Source organism: Pristiophorus japonicus, chromosome 5 (genome assembly GCF_044704955.1).
Source record: "Pristiophorus japonicus isolate sPriJap1 chromosome 5, sPriJap1.hap1, whole genome shotgun sequence".
NCBI classification, from domain to species: Eukaryota; Metazoa; Chordata; class Chondrichthyes; family Pristiophoridae; genus Pristiophorus; species Pristiophorus japonicus.
The window spans coordinates 214,706,544-214,721,529 of NC_091981.1; the positions used below are offsets into that span (position 1 = coordinate 214,706,544).

The 14,986-nt window shown below is 44.1% G+C and overlaps 1 protein-coding gene across 1 annotated transcript in view; it reads left to right on the forward strand.

Moving 5' to 3' along the window:
• Positions 1 to 14,986, forward strand: part of cmtm6 (CKLF-like MARVEL transmembrane domain containing 6) — a 124,268-nt gene that overhangs the window by 7,872 nt on the left and 101,410 nt on the right. The gene's annotated exons all lie outside the window — the stretch shown is intronic.

Sequence of the window (14,986 nt, forward strand, 5' to 3'; positions counted from 1 at the left end):
TGACCAGGTCGTTGAGTTTATTATGATATGTTGCATGCTGCATAATCTCGCTTTAAGGAGAGGACAACTAATGTCAGATGGGGCTGCAGGCCCACCTCCAGAAGGAGGGGAGATGGAAGAGGCAGCCGGCGAGGAGGAAGAGGAGGCTGGGGAGGACCAGCTTGGCGATATAGCCATGGTCCTCCCACTCCGCACCCCCCCCCCCCCCCCCCCCCATTCCCAGAAGAACAGTACCCCGTGGGAGTTACGCAGCCGCAAAGCTGTTGCATCAGCAGCTGATAAAGAAACGCTTTGCATGAACTTGCATTGGGGATCGTCACATTTAGATTTAGATTAACAATTACGTTTATACAAAAGTTGCATTTGCGTTGAGTTACGTTTTAGCCTTGCCTGCACTGGCCTGTCCTTTGTAGTGCAGCATTTGCATTAATGCTTAACTTAAGTAATGTTATTACAAGAGAATAAAGATGTTAAATTATTCAAAATGCCTAAGTTAACTAACCTTATCAGAGAATGCAGAACAATTGTTAAAATTATTAACAAAATTTATTGCAACCAGAATTCTTTTCAAACACCCTCCTCCCCATCCCCTCTCTTCCCCCCCCCCCCCCCACCCCACTATGAACGAACATTTTAAACAATCTAATGTACAATGAACAATGATCTCTCCTCTCTGTCTCTGCCTTCCTTCACTCTCTCTATCCTCCCTCTCTCTCTGCCCCTCCCTGTGCCTTCTGCGCATGTGTGGATGACCCCTGACCTCCCACACATGCCCAGAAGCCCATTGCTAGAGAAGCTATTTGACTTCCTCTTTCGGTGGACGAATGAGACTTCACCGAAAATCACATCGCCCATTCCACATCGCCGGCCTAAGGCCGAGTGTACCAGCGATCAATAAGGCTGAGACATCCTACATTGCTGGAACAAGGCCCATTTTTTGGGGCGATGGCCCCCTAGTGGAAAGTCCAGCCCCATATTTCCATTCATAGGGGAAACTAAAATTAGGGGACATAGTCTCAGAATAAGTGGCCGCCTGTTTAAAACTGAGATGAGGAGGAATTTCTTCTCTGAGGGTTGTAAATCTGTGTAATTTCATTGAATATATTTAAGACGGAGATAGACAGATTTTTGAGCGATAAGGGAATAAAGGGTTATGGGGAGCGGGCAGGGAAGTGAAGTTGGTTCCTTGATCAGATCAGCCATGATATTAAATTGCGGAACAGGCTTGAGGGGCCAGGTGGCTCCTATTTCTTATGCTCTTATGAAAGTGTGGTATGACCAGAAGATGCACCCCAACCTCCACTAATTTCCCAGCAAGAATTATAGTGCAGTGGGTGGGGACGGAGATTGGCTGAAGCAAATTAGCCTGGCTGGTGGTTGCTGATCTGCTGGGTTAATTTGGGGGGGTGAGATTTGAAAACAGCACATCGGCCTATGCAATCGATTGCTCTACAGTATAGTCTCTTTTTGGCCCTTTACTTTTTAAACAGGCTGTCCAGCATCCCCACATTGCTGGACACCGGGGATGGTTGGGCCTCTCTTCCTTCCAACATTGCTATGATGAAAATGATGGAATATATATTGAATAATGTGCACCTATTATTTGCATATGGGCAGACACTCAGCACACATCACTATCAGTGGAAAACCCTGCAAGTGGCATGGCGCCAGAAAATTGGCTTCTGCAGCACCTTTCTCCACCTTCCACTGAAGTTATGCCGGCTCCTCAGCATAATTGAACTGGAAAATCTGGGCTGATGTTTCTATGTCTAGGGAGAAACATACATTTATTGCAGGAGGTTATAACTGGATGGGTAAGCTTAATCAATAATTACTGATCTGTCAGCTTTTTTTTCAATATAAGGCCTTTCAGAATGAATCAAATTTATGGAGTGCTTGTTGTTTAACCCAGTATTCTGTTTTGTGGAATAGATAAAGAACAAAAAAAGACTTGCATTTATATAGCGTCTTTCACAACCTCGGGATATCCCAAAGCACATTGCAGCCAATGAAGTACTTTTTAGGTGTGGTCGCTGTTGTAATGTAGGAAACGCAGCAGCCACTTTGCGCAATACAAGGTTCCACAAACAGCAATGTGATGATGACCAGATAATGTGTTTCAGTGATGTTGGTTGAGGGATAAATATTGGCCAGGACACCAGGGATAACTCTCCTGCTCTTCTTCAAAAGAGTGTCATGGAATCATTTGTGTCCACTTAAGAGGGTTTAATGTCTCGCCTGAAAGATGGCACCTCTGGCAGTGCCGCACTCCATCTGTACTGCACTCGTGTCAGCCTAGATTTTGTGCTTGAGTCTCTGGAGTGGGACTTAAACCTTCTGACTCGAGGCGAGAGTGCTACCAACTGAGCCAAGGCTGACGCAGATAGAGCTGGGATGATGATAGTTGAATAGAATCCCTGCAAAATGTCTGTTTCCTGTCACTGGCATTTTTAGTGACTGATTATGAACCATCTGTATGTTTCACTTATTCCATCTTTGCTGAGAATTTGTGAAAATAAAGGTACAGCAGTTATCATGGGCAACTTCAATCTACATATTGACTGGGCTAATCAAACTGGTAGCAATGCAGTGGAGGTGGATTTCCTGGAGTGTATTAGGGATGGTTTTCCAGACCAATATGTTGAGGAACCAACTAGAGAGCTGGCCATCCTAGACTGGGTGATGTGTAATGAGAAAGGACTAATTAACAATCTTGTTGTGCGAGGCCTCTTGGGGAAAAATGACCATAATATGGTAGAATTCTTTATTAAGATGGAGAGTGACACAATTAATTCAGAGACTAGGGTCCTGAACTTGGGGAAAGGTAACTTCGGTGATATGAGATGTGAATTGGCTAGAATAGACTGCCAAATAATACTTAAAGGATTGACGGTGGATAGGCAATGGCAAACATTTAAAGATCACATCGATGAACTTCAACAATTGTACATCTCTGTCTGGAGTAAAAATAAAATGGGGAAGGTGGCTCAACCGTGGCGAACAAGGGAAATTAAGGATAGTGTTAAATCCAAGGAAGAAGCATATACATTGGCCAGAAAAAGCAGCAAACCTGAGGACTGGGAGAATTTTGTAATACAACAGAGGAGGACAAAGGGTTTAATTAGGAGGGGTAAAATAGAGTATGAGAGGAAGCTTGCTGGGAACATAAAAACTGACTGCAAAAGCTTATATAGATATGTGAAGAGAAAAAGATTAGTGAAAACAAACGTCGGTCCCTTGCAGTCAGATTCAGGTGAATTTATAATGGGGAACAAAGAAATGGCGGACCAGTTAAACAAATACTTTGGTTCTGTTTTCACGAAGGAAGATACAAATAACCTTCTGAAAATACTAGGGGACCAAGGGTCTAGTGAGAAGGAGGAACTGAAGGATATTCTTAGGCGGGAAATTGTGTTGGGGAAATTGATGGGATTGAAGACCGATAAATTTCCGGGGCCTGATAGTCTGCATCCCAGAGTACTTAAGGAAATGGCCCTAGAAATAGTGGATGCATTGGTGATCATTTTCCAACAGTTTATCGACTCTGGATCAGTTCCTATGGACTGGAGAGCAGCGAATGTAACACCACTTTTTAAAAAAGGAGGGAGAGAGAAAATGGGTAATTATAGACTGGTTAGCCTGACATCAGTAGTGGGGAAAATGTTGGAATCAATTGTTAAAGATGAAATAGCAGTGCATTTGGAAAGCAGTGACAGGATCGGTCCAAGTCAGCATGGATTTATGAAAGGGAAATCATGCTTGACAAATCTTCTGTAATTTTTTGAGGATGTAACTAGTAGAGTGGACAAGGGAGAACCAGTGGATGTGGTGTATTTGGACTTTCAAAAGGTTTTTGACAAGGTCCCACTAAGAGATTGGTGTGCAGAATCAAAGCACATGGTATTGGGGGTAATATACTGACGTGGATAGAGAATTAGTTGGCAGACAGGAAGCAGAGAGTCGGATAAACGGGTCCTTTTCAGAATGGCAGGCAGTGACTGGTGTGGTACTGCAGGGCTCAGTAAAGACCCCAGCTCTTTACAATATACATGAATGATTTAGATGAAGAAATTGAGTATAATATCTCCAAGTTTGCAGATGACACATAGAAACATAGAAAATAGGTGCAGGAGCAGGCCATTCAGCCCTTCTAGCCTGCTCCGCCATTCAATGAGTTCATGGCTGAACATGAAACTTCAGTACCCCCTTCCTGCTTTCTCGCCATACCCCTTGATCCCCCGAGTAGTAAGGACTTCATCTAACTCCCTTTTGAATATATTTAGTGAATTGGCCTCAACTACTTTCTGTGGTAGAGAATTCCACAGGTTCACCACTCTCTGGGTGAAGAAGTTTTTCCTCATCTCGGTCCTAAATGGCTTACCCCTTATCCTTAGACTGTGACCCCTGGTTCTGGACTTCCCCAACATTGGGAACATTCTTCCTGCATCCAACCTGTCCAAACCCGTCAGAATTTTAAACTTTTCTATGAGGTCCCCTCTCACTCTTCTGAACTCCAGTGAATACAAGCCCAGTTGATCCAGTCTTTCTTGATAGGTCAGTCCCACCATCCCGGGAATCAGTCTGGTGAATCTTCGCTGCACTCCCTCAATAGCAAGAACGTCCTTCCTCAAGTTAGGAGACCAAAATGGGTGGCAGTGTGAGCTGTGAGGAGGATGCTAAGAGGCTGCAGGGTGACTTGGACAGGTTAGGTGAGTAGGCAAATGCATGGCAGATGCAGTATAATGTGGATAAATGTGAGGTTATCCACTTTGGGGGCAAAAACACAAAATCAGACTATTATCTGAATGGCGGCAGATTCGGAAATGGGGAGGTGCAACGAGACCTGGGTGTCATGGTTCATCAGTCATTGAAAGTTGGCATGCAGGTACAGCAGGCGGTGAAGAAGGCAAATGGTATGTTGGCCTTCATAGCTAGGGGATTTGAGTATAGAGCAAGGAGGTCTTACTGCAGTTGTACAGGGCCTTGGTGAGGCCTCACCTGGAATATTGTATTCAGTTTTGGTCTCCTAATCTGAGAAAGGATGTTCTTGCTATTGAGGGAGTGCAGCGAAGGTTCACCGGAAAATTCCTGGGATGGCAGGACTGACATATGAGGAGAGACTGGATCAACTGGGCCTTTAAACACTGGAGTTTAGAAGGATGAGAGGGAATTTTATAGAAACTTAAGATTCTGACTGTACTGGACAGGTTAGATGCGGGAAGAATGTTCTCTATGATGGGCAAGTCCAGAACCAGGGGACACAGTCTTGGGTTAAGGGATAGGCCATTTAGGACTGAGATGAGGAGAAACTTCTTCACTCAGAGAGTTGTTAACCTATGGAATTCCCTGCCGCAGAGAGTTGTTGATGCCAGTTCATTGGATATATTCAAGAGGGAGTTAGATATGGCCCTTATGGCTAAAGGGATCAAGGGGTATGGAGAGAAAGCAGGAAAGGGGTACTGAGGGAATGATCAGTCATGATCTCATTGAATGGTGGTGCAGGCTCGAAGAGCAGCATGGCCTACTCCTGCACCTATTTTATATGTTTCAATGTTACTTCACTTTTACAAATAAAGAACCATCAATAATAAATGATAAATAAATCAATACATAAACCAATAAATCGAAATAAATTTAAAAAAAAATTAAAAATCACAATAAAAAATTATTTCTACTCACCTACTGCAGCACCGGGAAGAAGATTGGGGGGGGAGCGGAGAAAGAGAGAAGAAGATGGGCGCGGCGGAGAAGGAGTTGGTGGGGGGGTGAAGGAGGGGCGGGGGGAGAGGAGATGGGGCGGTGGGAGAAGAGAAGAAGATGGGGCGGGGGCGGGGGGAGAAGAAAGGAAGATGCGGGGGTGGGGGGGAAGAAGAGAGAAGACGATGTTGAGCCCTGCCGAGGACTTCGGGCGGGGCCTGCACGCTGCCGATGCCGGGCTACCACCGCCGACTCTTCAGGTGGGCCCCGCCGCTGAGGTAAGATGCGCAGGCCACTCAGCCGGGGCTAGGGGCGACGTCCCTTCGGCCTGGGATAGGGTCGTCGCCCCGGAGACAGGACACCGGCAACTACTGCGCACGCGCGCAGCCTCCACTGCGCACGCGCGCAGCTGCCGGCACTGTTTTTGGCGCAGGGCTGTAGCTCCGCCTCCTGCTGCGCCGCGCCGAGGTGGAAATGGGCCTACAGCTATCGGAGAATCACGAGGTAAGTATTCGACGCAATTTTTGTTCTATAATTTAGGCAGGCCTCTCCGATGTGCGTCATTCTAGCGGGAGTCTGAAACTTGACCCCAAAATGTGTATACTCGCTGTGCTGACCCATATTGTTAGTGTCAAGTATATCTCACTGCTTCCACTCTGAGCAATGCAACAGGAGATTTGGAGCTGTATCTTTTACATTAAAACCTGAGAATAAGACACGGATTTATTCTTATCCTGGAATGTTCCTTTAAGTATTTTCTGTTCTTATTCATATTGAAGATAAGGGTTTACAATTTGGCTATTTGAATCATAACTTTAGTCAAATGAAAATCCTGATTTGGGTATTATTCTGATACAAGTATAAATTCCTTTGACAAGCTAGCTATTTGTCAAAATAGTTTATTTGGATTCAATTGCTGTCGTGTGCAGCATTAAATTGGAAAATCGGCATAAATAGCTCATTCTTAATTTACACATGAATAGAATTAACAAATGTGTGTTGAGTAAAAGACTGTTGTGTTTAATGTTCAGTATTTATTGAAAATATTGCTTCATTATTGATGTAGGACATAAGAAGTTAGAGCAGAATATTTGGTGTCAGCCATGGTTCAATGGTAGCACTCTCGCCTCTGAGTCAGAAGGTTGTGGGTTCACCTCCAGAGACTTGAGCACAAATTGGCTGCCACGGTTCCTACATTGCAGCAGTGACTACACTTCAAAAATGACTAATTTGGCTGTATAGCCCTTTGGGGCATTCTGAGGTCATGTATAAATGCAAGTTCTTTTTTTCATTGGATTAGAGGATTCCTGGCACATCCCAATATTGTAACATGTTATCTTGGAAGGTTCAGGCTATACAGACGTTCAAGATCCTGATTTTAGTCCTTTTTTAGATGAGGGATACAGACCAGGAAAGTCTTCAGTTCAATCCCTGATCTCAACTGAAGATGGTTGGGGTGCTAATATCGGCCTCAGATTAGAGATGGGGAGCTGATTAGGGTTCCCGTTCTCGATCACTATCCTGTGATCCCTTTTGGAAGTATACACAAGTGGAGCTTGGGTGAGGGTGGGATTAAGCTTGGCAGTGATGCCCATGCAATCAGTGATGCCACACTTGAATAATGGTCACTTGGACAAACTACTGTAGAGTGACTACTGATTATAGAGGAGGGGGGATGGGGCGCGAACTCTAAGAGAAATAAATCACTTAACATTTTAAAGTTGTAAAGTTTCCCTTGGTTCATTTGTTTTGAAAATAGGGGGATTCGTGCAGTTTATTTCATGATATTTACACAATTCTTTTGGGAAAATTGCAAAATCAAGTATTTGCTGCTATTGTAGTATGACACACAGTTGTACTTTCCTGTTACCACTACAAGCCATTCTGAGGTCTTTGTTCTCTTGCTGCAGTTCAGATATCTGATCTGCTGTGCCAAAAAAAAAATGTGATTACTTCCATCAAATGAACAGCAACTCAGGGAAAGGAAGTCTACAGTCCCGGTGGAGCTGTTTTATCACTGACATAAAGCCAAACCTCCAAAAGTGTTCACTTCAATCTGGAACCAAAATAAATATGAACATTTCCAGTCTCCGCACACAAGTAATGTAGCTTACTTGGCTTGTTAGTGCAGGATTGTGAAGTCAAAATGAATGCATTTACGTGTGTCAATTGGTGTGTAATGTTTCTATAATGCTTCCTCAGGATCTCTGAATTTGTGCTTATAAATCCAAAAGAGTTCAGTGTTATGCTCTGTATAAGAGGCTCCTCTGTTTCCCCTGAATAGCGTGATCAGTGTGCTCCTACTGCTGCATCCTACAGCTGTGGTGTGCATTTTTTTAATAGCCATTTTAAATTTCCACCGAATATACTTGCGCCTGCGACAAACGTACCACGCTGGTGCCAAAAAGGGCGACCTCCAAGACATGACAACCAGCTCCAGCTTCTCTAAGGATAAAATTAGGATTAGATAAGATACAAGCTTACCCCCTTCCTCTAAATGAAAGAAAAGTCAGCCAGAAGCTTCACACTGCAGCCGTCATCAATTCCTTTCCTTCTCCATCATTCTGATTCTGCTCCACTGAGTGCAGGGTAAATGATGCGCTGGGAAAATGTGACCGGGGAAACAGCACTTTCCCTGTCACAGTTTTCCGGTGCACTGTGAGATACAGATTATCCATGATCTAATATAATGGTGGAACAGTTTCAAGAGGCTGAATGACCTACTCCTGTTCCTATGTTCCTGTGATTTTTGACTTCAAACTTTAACTGTCTCCATAAAGTGTGGATGGTTGGCATGCATGGGACAGGGGCTTTTTGTCAGGGTCTATGGAGGCAGCTATATTTGACCTAAACTGTACCAGATATGTGAGAGCTTGATTAAAGGAACCAGAATATCGCAAATAATTATTAGATATATGTGGGATAGTTGTCACTCTGCTTCTTCTGTGTATTGGGTTTTGCATACTATAGTCAACATCATACATAATCCAGCATGCATTAACAGTGGCTATTTAGCTCAGTGAGTATTGACCTGTGAGTTCAAGTCCCACTCTGGATTGGATCACGTTATCTAGGCTGACGCTTCCACGGAGGGATACCTTGTTGGAGGAGATGTCTTTTGCCTGAGACATTAAAAGAATCTTGTGGCATTATTTAAAGAGCAAAACATTCTCCTAGTGTCCTTTTCAACATTTCCCCCCCTCAAGCAACACCACCAAAAACAGATTATTCGGACATTTGCTCATTTCCTATTTGTGGGAGTTTGATGTGCAGACATTGGCTGCCATATTTGCTTGCATAACACAGTGACAGCAATTCAAAAAATAATTAACTGTTTGTAAAGTTCTTTGGGATGGCCTACATAAATCGCTTCAGGTTAAGAATGTTAGTTTTGTACTGATGAGACAGAGCCTACCCATACTGTTCAGCTCCAGTCTAATCACTACGGATAATAGAGTAATTTCACATGACTAGCAAATCTATTGGCATAAAACTGTATCAAACTATTATCAGGTGGGAAATAAAGGCAAGGACAAAACAGTAAAAAGTAAATGGAAACAATAAAATATTGTCATATCCTGGATAATCTCATCCATTACACTTTTTTGTGAAATCTTAGTGACTGACAAGCTTGTAACATTAGAACCGTAGAAAATTAAGATGGCTGTGGTAAGATTACTCAGTTTCAAAGATAAGCTCCTCCAAACGCTGACTTGGTTAAGTACGTTGCCTGATGTGGAAGGATCAGGAAGATTTCGGGTTTAATCCTCAGATTGTGCTGATCTGGATAGAAGGTTGGGGTGCACCATACAAATTATCAACAAATATCTCTCTTTTTGCAAATCAAGAGGATTGAGTGTACGTTTAGTGAGTGAATTGTCTTGATGAGATTGGCTGTAGATGCCACAAGGCCTTTACATTGCATTCTCCAGTGTGTCGGCTCTCAAAACTGTCCGTCTGTTGGCACTCTTCTGGACAAATCGTGTTGTTTTAGTCCTGAAAATAATTTAGTTTTAGTTTCATGTCTGAAATTTTAGTCTTGTATTCTTTGACAGGAACTCTGCTCTAGTTTTGGTTTAGTCTTTTGTTCCCAAATTTAAATTATGAAAAACCTTTGGTCAAAATAATATTTTTGCTTCATTTTTGATCCAGTCTTTATGGATTTAAAAGAAAAAGTATAATTTCATTTATTTAAAAAAAAAATTACAATTGTTTCCCTTGTGCGATGTTACAGGAAATGCTGTTTGACAGCTAAGACTTTATTTGTCTGTTTCAATTTTCAACATTTGTTCCCAAAGTTGTGTACTTCTGGCCAACGCTTTAGAAATTTAGATTTTAGCATTAGTATTGTCTCTTTATCTCAAATGTAATTTTACTTTTGATGAGAAATTTAGTGCTAATTTTAATGTAGTTGACAAAAAAATATACAATTACAGGGAACTCACGTTTATCCGGATCGCTTGGGGATTCAGCAATTTCGGGCAAACAAATTTTCTGTTGGGGCGAGTTTACATTTTAAAGTTAAAACTTTAATGAATAAATACATACAGTAACAAGGCAGTTAAGTATACAAAAGATGGACATTACCAGCATGCATGTACTTCCACCGGACTGTAATCCTGGCGGGACAAATGCTGCACTGGGAGTGGCTGCAGGTAGCCTTGAGGAGGAGATTGTCTAGCTCCGGAGTGCGCTCTCCAGGCTGTGTCCTGTGCCTGGAACCCTGGTGCTGGCACTGCCCCTGTTCCCAATATCAGCGGTGGCTGCAGCAGCGCGCGCACACACACACACACACACACACACACACACACACACACACACACACACACACACCAGCAAAGCAAGGGCAGAGGAGCGATTTTGCAACAGAAGGATCTACAACAAGTGGATGATTTGCTCTTCCAGGTTACCGTTCAGATGGCAAAGTAGAAAATGAAACCTATTCATTGGTTAAAATGAACTCCATGCTAATCAAAACAGCCGGTGAGAAGTGGCGACGGAATATTTTAAATTCCATTGCAGCGGGTTTTCCATTAGATCCGGATCCGGATAAATGAGAGTTACCTGTATTTTGGTTAATGACTAGTTTCCTCACTGTTCTAATTGGCCGGATCAACACAATCCCACCATCTCCGGTTTGGTCCTCCACACATTCTCTTACCAGTTGGCACCCATTTTATCATTGTCCCAAGTCTTCTTCAGCAACAGATGCCCTGCCATTGCATACTGCTTGTTGTAGCAAGCTTGCACATTGCACTTCTCAAGATTCAGCGTTAATCCCTCTATCCTTCCAGCAAATACCCCACATTCATCTTTCACAGCATCCATTCGCTGGTTCTGTACCTTAATCAGTATCCAGCTTGCTGCTCCATACCGAAGTATCAACACTAGCCTCATACATGTTCCTTTTCACATCCATTGCAAATCTCTCTTCCTCCATCGTCATTTCCGTTGTCTGTGGAAAAAAAACACTTTTTCACAACCGGTGCAATTTTCCAGTTGTATAAACTTGTGAACACCTCGGAGCTTCCAGCTTCTTACCACCGTTTTCCAGTCATGTCTCATTTCACTTCATTCTTCTGTCTTTCTTCATACTATGAAAATATAATGCAGAACATTTTCTGTAGCTTCTCTTATCCCAGCTGAAGTCTCCCGCCCACCCCTCTCCAATTTCTGCTCTCACATCACTGATTGTGTTTGTGAACAAGTGCAGCATCAATTAAATCAGTCAGCACAACACCCAGAGCCAGAGAAGGAAGAGTGGGAAACATGTGCTGCAGAGTCTAGGACAGAAAGGAAGCTGAGGTTAAACCATCACTCTCAGTAAGTTCTAGTACCATCCGTTGTATTCACCAAGTAGATGTGTGGAGACTGTGACTAGAAAGGCTGCAAACTGTACACGAGCAGGGAGACCCATTCTATTTAGGGATCACAATTCAAAGGGATCCCAGCAGCCAGGCATTTCCTCAGTCTCTCTGCTATGATTGCAGAATCAGATCGGATGAACTACTTTTATTTCCTGTCAGAAACTGCTTTTTTGTTAATATATTCTCTCCTCACTCAGGAGATAAACCAGCAAGCTAATAGTCCCAGAATACTCTGTCTAGTTCAAATGCAAACTTTTCTTTACATGCAAAATGGTAACCCAGTGCTCCCTTGCTCTCTTTTCCCTCCTGGAAGATCCCAGGTTTTGCTGAGGTTTGCGCTAAACAGAACTGAGACTTTTCATTTGTACTTTCAAATCAGCGTGTGCCTTGACTTTCCATGAGCCATGCCAGCTGGGCGGAAAAATCAGCAACAGGAGTCCGTAGCTGGGGATCCTTGGGGATGGCTCTTGGCAATGGGGAGGGGGGGGAAGGCTGCAGATTGGGAGTGGGGATGTCGGCGATTGCGGCTGGGGCCAGAGGAGGCCGCGATCAGCGTAAGGGAGAGTGAAGGCATGCTGGAAGGATCGCAGGAGAGTACTCCTGCACCTTCTGGCTGACGAGGAGTGTTGGAAAAAGACACTTATTTTCCAGATCCGGCAGCTCCTTTTCGTCGCTGGATTTCCCACACAGTACCAGTTTAAGTTAAATCAGGCTCCCAATTGCACTGTGGGAGCTCAAGTTAAATGTGTTATGAAGTGTTTCGCCTCTCCTAGTACGTTACCCACTGCCTTACAGATGAAGGTAGCTGCTTATGTGTCGGGTTGGGGTCACGTTTCATGTTTTTCAGTGTTTAACCCCAGTCCCCGACCACCTCTCGTCATGGGGTGGGGGGTAATATCGAGGCCCGTGTCTCCAGTCTCCCTGGAGAACCAGATATTCTGGTAATTGGATTTTGCATTTCAACTTTCTAAGACTAAGACAACCATTCTCCAGAACATATCCTACAGGCATGTAAAGGAGAAAAGCTACACTTTTTAGGTTGTATGGTGGCCCCAAGACAACCATATAATTAACACAAAGTAGGTGAAACAAATGATCATACAATGGGAACTTTACAGTCGGCACAAAGTGTGCCTGGGCTGGATTAGTGTTGCATGGTGTCCCCTTGAGCCCTGAGCCAAGCAGCTGATTGCCTGCATCAAATAGCGCCTCCATGACACGATCAGCTTGTCCACTCTAACATTTGCCAAAGGCTTTAAATATAGACTTAGCTCAATTTTTTTTGCACTTTTGCCTGAATCAGCAGGTTGTAGGTTCAAGCCCCAATGCAGGTCTTGAGCATACAATCTAGGCGGGGGTTTTCAACCGGGGGTCCGCAAGAAGATTTCAGGAGGTCAGCCAGAGAATGGTCGGTCTCTTGGGGCGGGGCCTATCCAAGGAAGTCCGTGGCTGGGGGCAGGCCCTTGGTTGGGTTGGAGGGGAGGTTGCAGTGGGTGGGGACAGAACTGCTCAGCGGCCTGTGGGAAGGTGTCGCGTAGTTGCAGGTTGGGTCCAAGGGGAGGGGTGGGGGGCACAGTGTGGGCTTGCCCCCCACCCCCCACACACAGACTAGGACAAACTGTTTCTCTTCTCCCACCCCGCGCGCACACTTTTTTTATACAGAAAAATAGTTGTGCTGTGGGACAGGAGGTCCATGGAATTTTTCTAACAAGGGAGGAGGGGCCTCAGAAGCAATAAGGTTGAGAACTCCTGATTTAGGTCAGTACTTCAGGGCAGTACCAAGGAAACTACACTGTCTTTTGAATGAGATGATAAAACAAGGTCCCATCTGCCTTTTGTAGTGGTTTATTTTGATGCTAAAGATTTAATGCCACTATTTGAAGAAGAACAGGGAGATGTCCTGGTGTCTTGCCAACTTTCCTTCCTCAAGCAGCACCACCAAAAAAAACAAATTAGCTGGTAATTCATCTCTCTCTTTGGAGGCAAACATGGCAGCTCGTATAACAGCAGTCACTATAATTCAAAGTTGTTTATTGTATCTGAAATGCACATGGTCTATAGCTAGTGTCTGTGCCAGCTCTTTGCTATAGAAATCCAAAATTAATCCTGTTGCCCTGTGCTCTCCCCATAGCCCATTGTCTTTCTCTGCTTAAAATATTTATCGAATTTTCCATTAAAAGCTACAGTGGTCTCTGCCTGAAACAATCCATGTGGCAAAGCATTTTATGCTCCCAACAACCCGCTGCATAAAGATCTATCTTTTAACCTCTCTCCTCACCTATCTTAGTGATGATTTTAAACTGATGACTCGTTGTCACAGACTAACCAACCAGAAGAAATATTCATTGTATCAAAACCCATCATAATTTGAAAAATGGCTATTAACTATCTTCTGAGCTCTCCATACTCCAGTGGAAATTGTTCCAATATCTGAAGTTTCTCCTTATAACTACAGGTAGAGTGTCCAAAATCCGGAAATCTCGAGACCGAGACTGTTTCGGAATGTTTTTCCGACGTCCCGAATCCGGAATCTACCGGGCGGGGGTGGGGGGGGGGGGAAATCCGGTGGCCAAGCGGGAGGCGGTCGGACGGTGGGTCCGGATTTCGGAACATTTTCCATATTCCGGACGACCCTGCCACGGATCGGCCCGGTGTCTGGATTTTGGAACATTCCGAATTCTGGAACTCTGGATTTCGGACGCTCAACCTGTAAAATTTCCCATCTCTTAACATCATCCTGGTGAGTCTATGCTGTATGCTCTCTCTGGCTTTCATCTCTTCTGCCTTACATCAGCCTTTTCATGGTAGGCATTGAAATTTGCGAATATGTGCTCATGTCGGAGTACCTGGCCTTCAGGTGATGTCTGCCAACAGCCTTAGTCCCAAGTTCAGATTTCCTCATCTGGTAAACGATGATCAGCATGGTGAAAGTGCCTATTGCAGGCCTGCTTGTAAAGTATCAGATGCCTTGATGTTCTAGACTGTTAAGTTCAATATTGCATACTAGGCATATGCTTTGCCAGATGCTTAACCCGTGCGGCAAACCCCACTCGCCCTTTCCTTCAACCACTGTCTGCCCTACCCATTACAGAGACTAATTCCCGCATTGGACTGTACCTGAGAACTCACTTTTAGATTGGAAGCAAGTCTTCCTCGATTTCGAGGGACTGCCTATGATGATGATGACCCAATATATTGGCGCAGAGGAACTACTGGTGTCAAGGACTTAATGGTTTCAGTCAATGCAGAGACTCCCTAGCATCGAATTAGGCCACCACGACCTGACGGATCTCTTTTATGATGCTTGGTTTATTGGCACTGACCAACACTGAAATGTCATCAGCAGTGAATTATATATAATTCAGCCAAAAGGAAGTAACTGTTGCTGGGGCAGTGCCACTGATGCAATCGTGGTACTAAAT